Source organism: Chlorocebus sabaeus, chromosome 27, assembly GCF_047675955.1.
Source record: "Chlorocebus sabaeus isolate Y175 chromosome 27, mChlSab1.0.hap1, whole genome shotgun sequence".
Taxonomy (NCBI): Eukaryota; Metazoa; Chordata; class Mammalia; order Primates; family Cercopithecidae; genus Chlorocebus; species Chlorocebus sabaeus.
Window position 1 is genome coordinate 427,452 of NC_132930.1, and position 15,968 is coordinate 443,419.

Here is a 15,968-nt window from a genome sequence, read left to right on the forward strand (position 1 = left end):
TAGCGAAAGGCTTCTTGAAGGGAAAGATGTAACTCTGTGAGATGAATTAACAGAACACAGAGTAGTTTCTCAGAAAGCTTCCTTCCAGTTTTGAGCGGAAGATATTTCCTTTTCCACAATAGCCCTCTAAGGGATTCCAAATGTCACCTTGACAATTAAAAAAAAAAAAGCCTTAGCGAAAGGCTTCTTGAAGGGAAAGATGTAACTCTGTGAGATGAATTAACGGAACACAGAGCAGTTTCTCAGAAAGCTTCTTTCCAGTTTTGAACGGATGATATTTCCTTTTTCAGCATAGTCCTCTATGGGTTTCCAAATATCCCTTTGCCAATTCCACAAGAACAGCCTTAGCCAAAGGCTTCTTTAAGGGAAAGATGGAACTCTGTGAGATGAATGAACAGAACACAGAGCAGTTTCTCAGAAAGCTTCTTTCCAGTTTAGATCGGAAGATGTTTCCTTTTTCACCATAGCCCTCTATGGGTTTCCAAATATCCCTTTGCCAATTCCACAAGAACAGCCTTAGCGAAAGGCTTCTAGAAGGGAAAGATGGAACTCTGTGAGATGAATGAACAGAACACAGGGCAGTTTCTCAGAAGGCTTCTTTCTAGTTTTGAACGGAAGGTATTTCCTTTTTCAGCATAGCCCTCTAGGGGCTTCCAAATATCCCATTGCCAATTCCACAAGAACAGCCTTAGCGAAAGGCTTCTTGAAGGGAAAGATGTAACTCTGTGAGATGAATTAACAGAACACAGAGCAGTTTCTCAGAAAGCTTCTTTCCAGTTTTGAACGAAGGATATTTCCTTTTTCACCATAGCCCTCTATGGGCTTCCCAATATCCCTTTGCCAATTCCACAAGAACAGCCTTAGCGAAAGGCTTCTTGATGGGAAAGATGTAACTCTGTGAGATGGATTAACAGAACACAGAGCAGTTTCTCAGAAAGCTTCTTTCCAGTTTTGAACGGAAGATACTTCCTTTTTCACCATAGCCCTCTAAGGGATTCCAAATGTCACTTTGCCAACTCCAACAGAAAAACCTTAGCGAAAGGCTTCTTGAAGGGAAAGATGTAACTCTGTGAGATGAATTAACCGAACACAGAGCAGTTTCTCAGAAAGCTTCTTTCCAGTTTTGAACGGAAGATATTTCCTTTTTCACCAAAGCCCTCTCTGGTTTTCCAAATATCCCTTTGCCAATTCCACAAGAACAGCCTTAGCGAAAGGCTTCTTGAAGGGAAAGATGGAACTCTGTGAGATGAATGAACAGAACACAGAGCAGTTTCTCAGAAAGCTTCTTTCCAATTTTGAACGGAAGATATTTCCTTTTTAACCATAGCCCTCTATGGGCTTCCAAATGTCACTTTGCCAATTACAACAGAAATGCCTTAGCGAAAGGCTTCTCGAAGGGAAAGATGTAACTCTGTGAGGTGAATTAACAGAACACAGAGCAGTTTCTCAGAAAGCTTCTTTCCAGTTTTGAACGGAGGATATTTCCTTTTTCACCATAGCCCTCTTTGGGCTTCCAAATGTCACTTTGCCAATTCACACAGAACAGCCTTAGCGAAAGGCTTCTTGAAGGGAAAGATGTAACTCTGTGAGATGAATTAACAGAACACAGAGCAGTTTCTCAGAAAGCTTCTTTCCAGTTTTGAACGGAAGATATTTCCTTTTTCACCATAGCCCTCTATGGGTTTCCAAATATCACTTTGCCAATTCCACAAGAACAGCCTTAGCGAAAGGCTTCTTGAAGGGAAAGATGGAACTCTGTGAGGTGAATGAACAGAACACAGAGCAGTTTCTCAGAAAGATTCTTTCCAGTTTAGAACATAAGATATTTCCTTTTTCACCATAGCCCTGTATTGGTTTCCAAATATCCCTTTGCCAATTCCACAAGAACAGCCTTAGCGAAAGGCTTCTCGAAGGGAAAGATGTAACTCTGTGAGATGGATTAACAGAACACAGAGGAGTTTCTGAGAAAGCTTCTTTCCAGTTTTGACCGGAATATATCTCCTTTTTCACCATAGCCCTCTATGGGCTTCCAAATGTCACTTTGCCAATTCCAACAGAAAAGCCTTAGCGAAAGGCTTCTGGAAGGGAAAGATGTAACTCTGTGAGATGAATGAACAGAACACAGAGCAGCTTCTCAGAAAGCTTCTTTCCAGTTTTGAACGGAAGATATTTCCTTTTTCATCATAGCCCTCTATGGGTTTCCAAATATCCCTTTGCCAATTCCACAAGAACAGCCTTATCGAAAGGCTTCTTGAAGGGAAAGATGTAACTCTGTGAGATGAATTAACAGAACACAGAGTAGTTTCTCAGAAAGCTTCCTTCCAGTTTTGAACGGAAGATATTTCCTTTTTCACAATAGCCCTCTATGGGATTCCAAATGTCGCCTTGACAATTCCAACAGAAAAGCCTTAGCGAAAGGCTTCTTGAAGTTAAAGATGTAACTCTGTGAGATTAATTAACGGAACACAGAGCAGTTTCTCAGAAAGCTTCTTTCCAGTTTTGAACGGAAGATATTTCCTTTTTCACCATAACCCTCTATGGGTTTCCAAATATCCCTTTGCCAATTCCACAAGAACAGCCTTAGCGAAAGGCTTCTTAAAGGGAAAGATGGAACTCTGTGAGATGAATGAACAGAACACAGAGCAGTTTCTCAGAAAGCTTCTTTCCAATTTTGATCAGAAGATATTTCCTTTTTCACCGTAGCCCTCTATGGGTTTCCAAATATCCCTTTGCCAATTCTACAAGAACAGCCTTAGCGAAAGGCTTCTTGAAGGGAAAGATGTAACTCTGTGAGATGAATTAACAGAACACCGAGCAGTTTCTCAGAAAGCTTCTTTCCAGTTTTGAACGGAAGATATTTCCTTTTTCACCATAGCCCTCTATGGGCTTCCAAATATCACTATGCCAAATCCAACAGAAAAGCCTAAGCGAAAGGCTTCTTGAAGGGAAACATGTAACTCTGAGAGATGAATTAACAGAACACAGAGCAGTTTCTCAGAAAGCTTCTTTCCAGTTTTGAACGGAAGATATTTCCTTTTTCACCATAGCCCTCTATGGGCTTCCAAATATCCCTTTGCCTATTCCACAAGAACAGCCTTAGCGAAAGGTTTTTGAAGGGAAAGATGTAACTCTGTGAGATGAATTAACAGAACACAGAGCAGTTTCTCAGAAAGCTTCTTTCCAGTTTTAAACGGAAGATATTTCCTTTTTCACCGTATAACTCTATGGGCTTCCAAATATCCCTTTGTCAATTCCACAAGAACAGCCTTAGCGAAAGGCTTCTTGAAGGGAAACATGTAACTCTGTGAGATGAATTAACAGAACACAGAGCAGTTTCTCAGAAAGCTTCTTTCCAGTTTTGAACGGAAGATATTTCCATTTTCACCATAGCCCTCTATGGGCTTCCAAATATCCCTTTGCCAATTCCACAAGAACAGCCTTAGCGAAAGGCTTCTTGAAGGGAAAGATGTAACTCTGTGAGATGAATTAACAGAACACAGAGCAGTTTCTCAGAAAACTTCTTTCCATGTTTGAACGGAAGATATTACCTTTTTCACCGTAGCCCTCAATGGGCTTCCAAATATCCCTTTGCCAATTCCACAAGAACAGCCTTAGAGAAAGGCTTCTTGAAGGGAAAGATGTAACTCTGTGAGATAAATTAACAGAACACAGAGCAGTTTCTCAGAAAGCTTCTTTCCAGTTTTGAACGGAAGATATTTCCTTTTTCACCATAGCCCTCTATGGGCTTCCAAATATCCCTCTGCCAATTCCAGAAGAACAGCCTTAGCCAAAGGCTTCTTGAAGGGAAAGATGTAACTCTGTGAGATGAATTAACAGAACACAGAGCAGGTTCTCAGAAAGTTTCTTTCCAGTTTTGAACGGAAGATATTTCCTTTTTCACCATAGCCCTCTATGGGCTTCCAAATGTCACTTTGCCAATTCCCACAGAAAAGCCTTAGCGAAAGGCTTCTTGAAGAGAAAGATGTAACTCTGTGTGATGAATTAACAGAACACGGAGCAGTTTCTCAGAAAACTTCTTTCCAGGTTTGAACAGAAGATATTTCCTTTTTCACCATAGCCCTCTTTGGGCTTCCAAATATCCCTTTGCCAATTCCACAAGAACAGCCTTAGCGAAAGGCTTCTTGAAGGGAAAGATGTAACTCTGTGAGATGAATTAACGGAACACAGAGCAGTTTCTCAGAAAGCTTCTTTACAGTTTTTAACGGAAGATATTTCCTTTTTCACCATCGACCTCTATGGGTTTCCAAATATCCCTTTGCAATTCCACAAGAACAGAATTAGCGAAAGGCTTCTTGAAAGGAAAGATTTAACTCTGTGAGATGAATTAACAGAACACAGATCAGTTTCTCAGAAAGCTTCTTTCCACTTTTGAACGGAAGATATTTCCTTTTTCACCATAGCCTTCTATGGGATTCCAAATGTCACTTTGCCAATTCCAACAGAAAAGCCTTAGCGAAAGGCTTCTTGAAGGGAAAGATGTAACTCTGTGAGATGAATTAACCGAACACAGAGCAGTTTCTCAGAAAGCTTCTTTCCAGTTTTGAATGGAAGATATTTCCTTTTTCACCATAGCCCTCTGTGGGTTTCCAAATATCCCTTTGACAATTACACAAGAACAGCCTTAACGAAAGGCTTCTTGAAGGGAAAGGTGGAACTCTGTGTGATGAAAGAACAGAACAAGGAGCTGTTTCTCAGAAAGCTTCTTTCCAGTTTTGAACGGAAGAAATTTCCTTTTTCACCATAGATCTCTATGGGTTTCCAAATATCCCTTTGCCATTTCCACAAGAACAGCCTTAGCGAAAGGCTTCTTGAAGGGAAAGATGGAACTCTGTGTGATGAAAGAACAGAACAAGGAGCAGTTTCTCAGAAAGCTTCTTTCCAGTTTTGAACGGAAGAAATTTCCTTTTTCACCATAGATCTCTATGGGTTTCCAAATATCCCTTTGCCATTTCCACAAGAACAGCCTTAGCAAAAGGCTTCTTGAAGGGAAAAATGTAACTTTGTCAGATGGATTACCAGAACACAGAGCAGTTTCTCAGAAAGCTTCTTTCCAGTTTTGAACAGAAGATATTTCCTTTTTCACCATAGCCCTCTATGGGCTTCCAAATATCCCTTTGCCAATTCCACAAGAACAGCCTTAGCGAAAGGCTTCTTGAAGGGAAAGATGTAACTCTGTGACATGAATTAACAGAACACAGAGTAGTTTCTCAGAAAGCTTCCTTCCAGTTTTGAACGGAAGATATTTCCTTTTTCACAATAGCCCTCTAAGGGATTCCAAATGTCACCCTGACAATTACAACAGAAAAGCCTTAGCGAAAGGCTTCTTGAAGGGAAAGATGTAACTCTGTGAGATGAATTAACGGAACACAGAGCAGTTTCTCAGAAAGCTTCTTTCCAGTTTTGAACGCAAGATATTTCCTTTTTCAGCAGAGCCCTCTATGGGCTTCCAAATATCCCTTTGCCAATTCCACAAGAACAGCCTTAGCGAAAGGCTTCTTGAAGGGAAAGATGGAACTCTGTGAGATGAATGAACAGAACACAGAGCAGTTTCTCAGAAAGCTTCTTTCCAGTTTAGATCGGAAGATATTTCCTTTTTCACCATAGCCCTCCATGGGTTTCCAAATATCCCTTTGCCAATTCCACAAGAACAGCCTTAGCGAAAGGCTTCTAGAAGGGAAAGATGGAACTCTGTGAGATGAATGAACAGAACACAGGGCAGTTTCTCAGAAAGCTTCTTTCTAGTTTTGAACGGAAGGTATTTCCTTTTTCAGCATAGCCCTCTAGGGGCTTCCAAATATCCCATTGCCAATTCCACAAGAACAGCCTTAGCGAAAGGCTTCTTGAAGGGAAAGATGTGTCTCTGTGAGATGAATTAACGGAACACAGAGCAGTTTCTCAGAAAGCTTCTTTACAGTTTTCAACGGAAGATATTTCCTTTTTCACCATCGACCTCTATGGGTTTCCAAATATCCCTTTGCAATTCCACAAGAACAGAATTAGCGAAAGGCTTCTTGAAGGGAAAGATTTAACTCTGTGAGATGAATAAACAGAACACAGATCAGTTTCTCAGAAAGCTTCTTTCCACTTTTGAACGGAAGATATTTCCTTTTTCACCATAGCCTTCTATGGGATTCCAAATGTCACTTTGCCAATTCCAACAGAAAAGCCTTAGCGAAAGGCTTCTTGAAGGGAAAGATGTAACTCTGTGAGATGAATTAACCGAAAACAGAGCAGTTTCTCAGAAAGCTTCTTTCCACTTTTGAATGGAAGATATTTCCTTTTTCACCATAGCCCTCTGTGGGTTTCCAAATATCCCTTTGACAATTACACAAGAACAGCCTTAACGAAAGGCTTCTTGAAGGGAAAGATGGAACTCTGTGTGATGAAAAAACAGAACAAGGAGCAGTTTCTCAGAAAGCTTCTTTCCAGTTTTGAACGGAAGAAATTCCCTTTTTCACCATAGATCTCTATGGGTTTCCAAATATCCCTTTGCCATTTCCACAAGAACAGCCTTAGCTAAAGGCTTCTTGAAGGGAAAGATGGAACTCTGTGTGATGAAAGAACAGAACAAGGAGCAGTTTCTCAGAAAGCTTCTTTCCAGTTTTGAACGGAAGAAATTTCCTTTTTCACCATAGATCTCTATTGGTTTCCAAATATCCCTTTGCCATTTCCACAAGAACAGCCTTAGCGAAAGGCTTCTTGAAGGGAAAAATGTAACTCTGTGAGATGGATTACCAGAACACAGAGCAGTTTCTCAGAAAGCTTCTTTCCAGTTTTGAACAGAAGATATTTCCTTTTTCACCATAGCCCTCTATGGGCTTCCAAATATCACTTTGCCAATTCCAACAGAAAAGCCTAAGCGAAAGGCTTCTTGAAGGGAAAGATGTAACTCTGTGAGATGAATTCACAGAACACAGAGCAGTTTCTCAGAAAACTTCTTTCCAGTTTTTAACGGAAGATATTTCTTTTTCACCATAGCCCTCTATGGGTTTCCAAATATCCCTTTGTCAATTCCACAAGAAGAGCCTTAGCGAAAGGCTTCTTGAAGGGAAAGATGGAACTCTGTGAGATGAATTAACCGAACACAGGGCAGTTTCTCAGAAAGCTTCTTTCCAGTTTTGAACGGAAGATATTTCCTTTTTCAGCATAGCCCTCTAAGGTCTTCCAAATATCCCATTGCCAATTCCACAAGAACAGCCTTAGCGAAAGGCTTCTTGAAAGGGAAAGATGTAACTCTGTGAGATGAATTAACAGAACACAGAGCAGATTCTCAGAAAGCTTCTTTCCAGTTTTGAACGAAGTATATTTCCTTTTTCACCATAGCCCTCTATGGGCTCCCCAATATCTTTTTGCCAATTCCACAAGAACTGCCTTAGCGAAAGGCTTCTTGAAGGGAAAGATGTAACTCTGTGAGATGGGTTAACAGATCACAGAGCAGTTTCTCAGAAAGCTTCTTTCCAGTTTTGAACGGAAGATATTTCGTTTTTCAGCATAGCCCTCTATGGTCTTCAAAATATACCTTTCCCAATTCCACAAGAACAGCCTTAGCGAAAGGCTTCTTGAAGGGAAAGATGTAACTCTGTGAGATGAATTAACGGAACACAGAGCAGTTTCTCAGAAAGCTTCTTTCCAGTTTTGAACGGAGGATATTTCCTTTTTCAGCATAGCCCCCTATGGGCTTCCAAATATCCCTTTGCCAATTCCACAAGAACAGCCTTAGCGAAAGGCTTCTTGAAGGGAAACATGTAACTCTATGATATGAATTAACAGAACACAGAGGAGTTTCTCAGAAAGCTTCTTTCCAGTTTTGAACGGAAGATATTTCCTTTTTCAGCAGAGCCCTCTATGGGCTTCCAAATATCCCTTTGCCAACTCCACAAGAACAGCCTTAGCGAAAGGCTTCTTGAAGGGAAAGATGTAACTCTGTGAGATGAATTAACAGAACACAGAGCAGTTTCTCAGAAAGCTTCTTTCCAGTTTTGAACGGAAGATATTTCCTTTTTCACCATAGACCTCAATGTACTTCCAAATGTCACTTTGCCAATTCCAACAGAAAAGCCTTAGCGAAAGGCTTCTTGAAGGGAAAGATGTCACTCTTTGAGATGAATGAACAGAACACAGAGCAGTTTTTCAGAAAGCTTCTTTCCAGTTTTGAACGGAAGATATTTCCTTTTTCATCATAGCCCTCTATGGGTTTCCAAATATCCCTTTGCCAATTCCACAAGAACAGCCTTAGCGAAAGGCTTCTTGAAGGGAAAGATGTAACTCTGTGAGATGAATTAACAGAACACAGAGTAGTTTCTCAGAAAGCTTCCTTCCGGTTTTGAACGGAAGATATTTCCTTTTCCACAATAGCCCTCTAAGGGATTCCAAATGTCACCTTGACAATTAAAAAAAAAAAAGCCTTAGCGAAAGGCTTCTTGAAGGGAAAGATGTAACTCTGTGAGATGAATTAACGGAACACAGAGCAGTTTCTCAGAAAGCTTCTTTCCAGTTTTGAACGGATGATATTTCCTTTTTCAGCATAGTCCTCTATGGGTTTCCAAATATCCCTTTGCCAATTCCACAAGAACAGCCTTAGCCAAAGGCTTCTTTAAGGGAAAGATGGAACTCTGTGAGATGAATGAACAGAACACAGAGCAGTTTCTCAGAAAGCTTCTTTCCAGTTTAGATCGGAAGATGTTTCCTTTTTCACCATAGCCCTCTATGGGTTTCCAAATATCCCTTTGCCAATTCCACAAGAACAGCCTTAGCGAAAGGCTTCTAGAAGGGAAAGATGGAACTCTGTGAGATGAATGAACAGAACACAGGGCAGTTTCTCAGAAAGCTTCTTTCTAGTTTTGAACGGAAGGTATTTCCTTTTTCAGCATAGCCCTCTAGGGGCTTCCAAATATCCCATTGCCAATTCCACAAGAACAGCCTTAGCGAAAGGTTTCTTGAAGGGAAAGATGTAACTCTGTGAGATGAATTAACAGAACACAGAGCAGTTTCTCAGAAAGCTTCTTTCCAGTTTTGAACGAAGGATATTTCCTTTTTCACCATAGCCCTCTATGGGCTTCCCAATATCCCTTTGCCAATTCCACAAGAACAGCCTTAGCGAAAGGCTTCTTGATGGGAAAGATGTAACTCTGTGAGATGGATTAACAGAACACAGAGCAGTTTCTCAGAAAGCTTCTTTCCAGTTTTGAACGGAAGATACTTCCTTTTTCACCATAGCCCTCTAAGGGATTCCAAATGTCACTTTGCCAACTCCAACAGAAAAACCTTAGCGAAAGGCTTCTTGAAGGGAAAGATGTAACTCTGTGAGATGAATTAACCGAACACAGAGCAGTTTCTCAGAAAGCTTCTTTCCAGTTTTGAACGGAAGATATTTCCTTTTTCACCAAAGCCCTCTCTGGTTTTCCAAATATCCCTTTGCCAATTCCACAAGAACAGCCTTAGCGAAAGGCTTCTTGAAGGGAAAGATGGAACTCTGTGAGATGAATGAACAGAACACAGAGCAGTTTCTCAGAAAGCTTCTTTCCAATTTTGAACGGAAGATATTTCCTTTTTAACTATAGCCCTCTATGGGCTTCCAAATGTCACTTTGCCAATTACAACAGAAATGCCTTAGCGAAAGGCTTCTCGAAGGGAAAGATGTAACTCTGTGAGGTGAATTAACAGAACACAGAGCAGTTTCTCAGAAAGCTTCTTTCCAGTTTTGAACGGAGGATATTTCCTTTTTCACCATAGCCCTCTTTGGCTTCCAAATGTCACTTTGCCAATTCACACAGAACAGCCTTAGCGAAAGGCTTCTTGAAGGGAAAGATGTAACTCTGTGAGATGAATTAACAGAACACAGAGCAGTTTCTCAGAAAGCTTCTTTCCACTTTTGAACGGAAGATATTTCCTTTTTCACCATAGCCCTCTATGGGTTTCCAAATATCACTTTGCCAATTCCACAAGAACAGCCTTAGCGAAAGGCTTCTTGAAGGGAAAGATGGAACTCTGTGAGGTGAATGAACAGAACACAGAGCAGTTTCTCAGAAAGATTCTTTCCAGTTTAGAACATAAGATATTTCCTTTTTCACCATAGCCCTGTATTGGTTTCCAAATATCCCTTTGCCAATTCCACAAGAACAGCCTTAGCGAAAGGCTTCTCGAAGGGAAAGATGTAACTCTGTGAGATGGATTAACAGAACACAGAGGAGTTTCTGAGAAAGCTTCTTTCCAGTTTTGACCGGAATATATCTCCTTTTTCACCATAGCCCTCTATGGGCTTCCAAATGTCACTTTGCCAATTCCAACAGAAAAGCCTTAGCGAAAGGCTTCTGGAAGGGAAAGATGTAACTCTGTGAGATGAATGAACAGAACACAGAGCAGCTTCTCAGAAAGCTTCTTTCCAGTTTTGAACGGAAGATATTTCCTTTTTCATCATAGCCCTCTATGGGTTTCCAAATATCCCTTTGCCAATTCCACAAGAACAGCCTTATCGAAAGGCTTCTTGAAGGGAAAGATGTAACTCTGTGAGATGAATTAACAGAACACAGAGTAGTTTCTCAGAAAGCTTCCTTCCAGTTTTGAACGGAAGATATTTCCTTTTTCACAATAGCCCTCTATGGGATTCCAAATGTCGCCTTGACAATTCCAACAGAAAAGCCTTAGCGAAAGGCTTCTTGAAGTTAAAGATGTAACTCTGTGAGATTAATTAACGGAACACAGAGCAGTTTCTCAGAAAGCTTCTTTCCAGTTTTGAACGGAAGATATTTCCTTTTTCACCATAGCCCTCTATGGGTTTCCAAATATCCCTTTGCCAATTCCACAAGAACAGCCTTAGCGAAAGGCTTCTTAAAGGGAAAGATGGAACTCTGTGAGATGAATGAACAGAACACAGAGCAGTTTCTCAGAAAGCTTCTTTCCAATTTTGATCAGAAGATATTTCCTTTTTCACCGTAGCCCTCTATGGGTTTCCAAATATCCCTTTGCCAATTCTACAAGAACAGCCTTAGCGAAAGGCTTCTTGAAGGGAAAGATGTAACTCTGTGAGATGAATTAACAGAACACCGAGCAGTTTCTCAGAAAGCTTCTTTCCAGTTTTGAACGGAAGATATTTCCTTTTTCACCATAGCCCTCTATGGGCTTCCAAATATCACTATGCCAAATCCAACAGAAAAGCCTAAGCGAAAGGCTTCTTGAAGGGAAACATGTAACTCTGAGAGATGAATTAACAGAACACAGAGCAGTTTCTCAGAAAGCTTCTTTCCAGTTTTGAACGGAAGATATTTCCTTTTTCACCATAGCCCTCTATGGGCTTCCAAATATCCCTTTGCCTATTCCCCAAGAACAGCCTTAGCGAAAGGTTTTTGAAGGGAAAGATGTAACTCTGTGAGATGAATTAACAGAACACAGAGCAGTTTCTCAGAAAGCTTCTTTCCAGTTTTAAACGGAAGATATTTCCTTTTTCACCGTATAACTCTATGGGCTTCCAAATATCCCTTTGTCAATTCCACAAGAACAGCCTTAGCGAAAGGCTTCTTGAAGGGAAACATGTAACTCTGTGAGATGAATTAACAGAACACAGAGCAGTTTCTCAGAAAGCTTCTTTCCAGTTTTGAACAGAAGATATTTCCATTTTCACCATAGCCCTCTATGGGCTTCCAAATATCCCTTTGCCAATTCCACAAGAACAGCCTTAGCGAAAGGCTTCTTGAAGGGAAAGATGTAACTCTGTGAGATGAATTAACAGAACACAGAGCAGTTTCTCAGAAAACTTCTTTCCATGTTTGAACGGAAGATATTACCTTTTTCACCGTAGCCCTCAATGGGCTTCCAAATATCCCTTTGCCAATTCCACAAGAACAGCCTTAGGGAAAGGCTTCTTGAAGGGAAAGATGTAACTCTGTGAGATAAATTAACAGAACACAGAGCAGTTTCTCAGAAAGCTTCTTTCCAGTTTTGAACGGAAGATATTTCCTTTTTCACCATAGCCCTCTATGGGCTTCCAAATATCCCTCTGCCAATTCCAGAAGAACAGCCTTAGCCAAAGGCTTCTTGAAGGGAAAGATGTAACTCTGTGAGATGGATTAACAGAACACAGAGGAGTTTCTGAGAAAGCTTCTTTCCAGTTTTGACCGGAATATATCTCCTTTTTCACCATAGCCCTCTATGGGCTTCCAAATGTCACTTTGCCAATTCCAACAGAAAAGCCTTAGCGAAAGGCTTCTGGAAGGGAAAGATGTAACTCTGTGAGATGAATGAACAGAACACAGAGCAGCTTCTCAGAAAGCTTCTTTCCAGTTTTGAACGGAAGATATTTCCTTTTTCATCATAGCCCTCTATGGGTTTCCAAATATCCCTTTGCCAATTCCACAAGAACAGCCTTAGCGAAAGGCTTCTTGAAGGGAAAGATGTAACTCTGTGAGATGAATTAACAGAACACAGAGTAGTTTCTCAGAAAGCTTCCTTCCAGTTTTGAACGGAAGATATTTCCTTTTTCACAATAGCCCTCTATGGGATTCCAAAAGTCGCCTTGACAATTCCAACAGAAAAGCCTTAGCGAAAGGCTTCTTGAAGTTAAAGATGTAACTCTGTGAGATTAATTAACGGAACACAGAGCAGTTTCTCAGAAAGCTTCTTTCCAGTTTTGAACGGAAGATATTTCCTTTTTCACCATAGCCCTCTATGGGTTTCCAAATATCCCTTTGCCAATTCCACAAGAAAAGCCTTAGCGAAAGGCTTCTTAAAGGGAAAGATGGAACTCTGTGAGATGAATGAACAGAACACAGAGCAGTTTCTCAGAAAGCTTCTTTCCAATTTTGATCAGAAGATATTTCCTTTTTCACCGTAGCCCTCTATGGGTTTCCAAATATCCCTTTGCCAATTCTACAAGAACAGCCTTAGCGAAAGGCTTCTTGAAGGGAAAGATGTAACTCTGTGAGATGAATTAACAGAACACCGAGCAGTTTCTCAGAAAGCTTCTTTCCAGTTTTGAACGGAAGATATTTCCTTTTTCACCATAGCCCTCTATGGGCTTCCAAATATCACTATGCCAAATCCAACAGAAAAGCCTAAGCGAAAGGCTTCTTGAAGGGAAACATGTAACTCTGAGAGATGAATTAACAGAACACAGAGCAGTTTCTCAGAAAGCTTCTTTCCAGTTTTGAACGGAAGATATTTCCTTTTTCACCATAGCCCTCTATGGGCTTCCAAATATCCCTTTGCCTATTCCACAAGAACAGCCTTAGCGAAAGGTTTTTGAAGGGAAAGATGTAACTCTGTGAGATGAATTAACAGAACACAGAGCAGTTTCTCAGAAAGCTTCTTTCCAGTTTTAAACGGAAGATATTTCCTTTTTCACCGTATAACTCTATGGGCTTCCAAATATCCCTTTGTCAATTCCACAAGAACAGCCTTAGCGAAAGGCTTCTTGAAGGGAAACATGTAACTCTGTGAGATGAATTAACAGAACACAGAGCAGTTTCTCAGAAAGCTTCTTTCCAGTTTTGAACGGAAGATATTTCCATTTTCACCATAGCCCTCTATGGGCTTCCAAATATCCCTTTGCCAATTCCACAAGAACAGCCTTAGCGAAAGGCTTCTTGAAGGGAAAGATGTAACTCTGTGAGATGAATTAACAGAACACAGAGCAGTTTCTCAGAAAACTTCTTTCCATGTTTGAACGGAAGATATTACCTTTTTCACCGTAGCCCTCAATGGGCTTCCAAATATCCCTTTGCCAATTCCACAAGAACAGCCTTAGGGAAAGGCTTCTTGAAGGGAAAGATGTAACTCTGTGAGATAAATTAACAGAACACAGAGCAGTTTCTCAGAAAGCTTCTTTCCAGTTTTGAACGGAAGATATTTCCTTTTTCACCATAGCCCTCTATGGGCTTCCAAATATCCCTCTGCCAATTCCAGAAGAACAGCCTTAGCCAAAGGCTTCTTGAAGGGAAAGATGTAACTCTGTGAGATGAATTAACAGAACACAGAGCAGGTTCTCAGAAAGTTTCTTTCCAGTTTTGAACGGAAGATATTTCCTTTTTCACCATAGCCCTCTATGGGCTTCCAAATGTCACTTTGCCAATTCCCACAGAAAAGCCTTACCGAAAGGCTTCTTGAAGAGAAAGATGTAACTCTGTGTGATGAATTAACAGAACACGGAGCAGTTTCTCAGAAAACTTCTTTCCAGGTTTGAACAGAAGATATTTCCTTTTTCACCATAGCCCTCTTTGGGCTTCCAAATATCCCTTTGCCAATTTCACAAGAACAGCCTTAGCGAAAGGCTTCTTGAAGGGAAAGATGTAACTCTGTGAGATGAATTAACGGAACACAGAGCAGTTTCTCAGAAAGCTTCTTTACAGTTTTTAACGGAAGATATTTCCTTTTTCACCATCGACCTCTATGGGTTTCCAAATATCCCTTTGCAATTCCACAAGAACAGAATTAGCGAAAGGCTTCTTGAAAGGAAAGATTTAACTCTGTGAGATGAATTAACAGAACACAGATCAGTTTCTCAGAAAGCTTCTTTCCACTTTTGAACGGAAGATATTTCCTTTTTCACCATAGCCTTCTATGGGATTCCAAATGTCACTTTGCCAATTCCAACAGAAAAGCCTTAGCGAAAGGCTTCTTGAAGGGAAAGATGTAACTCTGTGAGATGAATTAACCGAACACAGAGCAGTTTCTCAGAAAGCTTCTTTCCAGTTTTGAATGGAAGATATTTCCTTTTTCACCATAGCCCTCTGTGGGTTTCCAAATATCCCTTTGACAATTACACAAGAACAGCCTTAACGAAAGGCTTCTTGAAGGGAAAGGTGGAACTCTGTGTGATGAAAGAACAGAACAAGGAGCTGTTTCTCAGAAAGCTTCTTTCCAGTTTTGAACGGAAGAAATTTCCTTTTTCACCATAGATCTCTATGGGTTTCCAAATATCCCTTTGCCATTTCCACAAGAACAGCCTTAGCGAAAGGCTTCTTGAAGGGAAAGATGGAACTCTGTGTGATGAAAGAACAGAACAAGGAGCAGTTTCTCAGAAAGCTTCTTTCCAGTTTTGAACGGAAGAAATTTCCTTTTTCACCATAGATCTCTATGGGTTTCCAAATATCCCTTTGCCATTTCCACAAGAACAGCCTTAGCAAAAGGCTTCTTGAAGGGAAAAATGTAACTTTGTCAGATGGATTACCAGAACACAGAGCAGTTTCTCAGAAAGCTTCTTTCCAGTTTTGAACAGAAGATATTTCCTTTTTCACCATAGCCCTCTATGGGCTTCCAAATATCACTTTGCCAATTCCAACAGAAAAGCCTAAGCGAAAGGCTTCTTGAAGGGAAAGATGTACCTCTGTGAGATGAATTGACAGAACACAGAGCAGTTTCTCAGAAAGCTTCTTTCCAGTTTTGAACGGAAGATATTTCTTTTTCACCATAGCCCTCTATGGGTTTCCAAATATCCCTTTGTCAATTCCACAAGAACAGCCTTAGCGAAAGGCTTCTTGAAGGGAAAGATGTAACTCTGTGAGATGAATTAACAGAACACAGAGTAGTTTCTCAGAAAGCTTCCTTCCAGTTTTGAACGGAAGATATTTCCTTTTTCACAATAGCCCTCTAAGGGATTCCAAATGTCACCTTGACAATTAAAAAAAAAAAGCCTTAGCGAAAGGCTTCTTGAAGGGAAAGATGTAACTCTGTGAGATGAATTAACGGAACACAGAGCAGTTTCTCAGAAAGCTTCTTTCCAGTTTTGAACGGAAGATATTTCCTTTTTCAGCATAGTCCTCTACGGGTTTCCAAATATCCCTTTGCCAATTCCACAAGAACAGCCTTAGCGAAAGGCTTCTTTAAGGGAAAGATATAACTCTGTGAGATGAATGAACAGAACACAGAGCAGTTTCTCAGAAAGCTTCTTTCCAGTTTAGATCGGAAGATATTTCCTTTTTCACCATAGCCCTCTATGGGTTTCCAAATATCCCTTT